Source organism: Morus notabilis, unplaced genomic scaffold (assembly GCF_000414095.1).
Source record: "Morus notabilis unplaced genomic scaffold, ASM41409v2 Scaffold568, whole genome shotgun sequence".
NCBI lineage: Eukaryota > Viridiplantae > Streptophyta > Magnoliopsida > Rosales > Moraceae > Morus > Morus notabilis.
This window is the reverse complement of record NW_010368058.1, coordinates 515934-518033: the sequence shown is the minus strand read 5'-3', so window position 1 is coordinate 518033 and position 2100 is coordinate 515934.

Here is a 2100-nt window from a genome sequence, read left to right as displayed (position 1 = left end):
CCGGGCTGCCCGGGGCTGTCCCGGGTCTGTCTCGGGGGTGTCCTGGGGGTGCCCCGGTGTTGTCCCAGGGCTGTCCCGAGTGTGTCTCGCGACTGTCCCGGGGCTGTCCCGGCACTGTCCCGGGGCTGCCTCGGGGCTGTCCCGGGGGTGCCCCCTGGGGCTGTCACGGGGGTGCCCAGGGATGTCCTGGGGCTGTCCCGGGGGTACCCCGAATTAGTCCCAGAATGATTCTCAAAACAATCTCATTTTTACTTTTGTACTTAAAACAAAGTTATTTTGAAAACGTTACCAAACATGCCCTAAAAATATCTCATATAATGTTAAAAACTACACAAAAATAATGCTTGCTATGTCAAATTTATTAAAATGAGATACTGCACACGTTAGGATTAATAAGGTATTAAGAATTATCTTAACTCTTAAATATTAATTTGGTAAAGATTAAACAAATAAATTTCAAAACATAAAAGTATCAGAAAATTCGACAAACCCCAAAAAAAATTTTAAAAATTCCAAAAAATGTATTTTTTTAATTTTTGTTAATTAGTACTTAAGATTATACTTATTGAAGAAAAGTTTGAGAGAAAATCATTTAGCAGTATATATGAGAAAAATAATATTTTTAAAGATTACAAGAAAAAATAATTTAAATTAAGCATCTATAAAGGTCATTTTTTTTAAAAAAAAAAGGTATTTAAAAGTATTGCAAGAAAAAATGTTTAAATATTAACACATTTGAGAAAAAATATTTCAATAATGTATGTTATGAAAATATATCTTATTAAAATGTGTTTTTTAGTTTACTATTACAGATATGTTCTCAACCTTTGATAAGGAAAACGTAACTTAGTAATGCCCTATTTTTCTATAAAAAGTATTAATATTATTATTTTTAAATAATGTTAGAGATACTAATTTTAATTTTATTTACCAACTGATGTGATATATGAATTATATAAAGATTTTTTTAAAAAAAATTTCAAACCGAGCCGAGGATGCCCTAAACTTTTCCGATTTAGGATCCTTTCTCCTTTAGAGCCAAGTCAGATTGGCCTGAAATATCTTTCGGGCCGTCCGGTCCGGCCTAGCTTGAACGGCTTAAACTTTTACTTCTAATCAAAACTAATCCATTCTAATTCAAACTGCGAACCAAACTATATAATACCTGCTCATTGCAAGCTTACACACCCTTGCCAATTTGGTAATTGGGTTAGTATAGAAGTGGAGTGTTCTTGGTCGTTTTCTGTTGCAATTGCTGGTGGTAGTCGTTTCCTGCAATATGTAGGTGGTAGTCATTTCCTGCAATATATAGGTGGTTCTAGAATCGATTGATTCAGAACACTGAGGGTGCACTTATCTATGTTGGGAATGGTGTCCTAGAAGCATAAGATGTAATAGGATATTTATTATTTATTTAATAAAAGAGTTTATTCATTATTTTATGTGCATATATTTATGAATATTTTATGAATATCAATAAAAATTCCATGATTATTTTTGTAACCTTAAACATTGTAAATAAGTTTTATATACAAGAGGATAATGTTTAAGGATAATAATCAAAAAGTAATGTTCATAATGAATTTAATTAAAGTTCAGAATCTTTAATTAAAACATTATTAATACATGTCATTCCCATTTAGAATGGAACGGTGTTATCCGCACTGTTAATATGGTGAGATATTGAATAAGTGTATTTCGCATAATGAGATTATATAGAACAAGTACACAGACACAATATGAATTTCTAATAATTCTGTTAAATAAAGAAATTCTAATTGAGTCTACCGATGGTCATATATAGGATGGTCTTAATCCTGAGTTCTTAACAGACTCCTATTTATGGATTTGTATCTTTTGATTTACTCGGTAGGGATTCTGAGATCCTGAATCCTATTCCTTGTATTTTGAAGACATGATGAAGTAGGTAGCCGGGAATGTTATTACACGAGATGGAATCCATTCATTCTTAAGAAAGAAGTAGATAAATAATTCTCTTGAGGGTTGATTCGGTACTTGGACTAGTAGAAGCTCCGATTCATGAATGTGTTTTATGAATCACTGTCCATTAGAGAATCAATGGTACTCAAGGATAAAGAA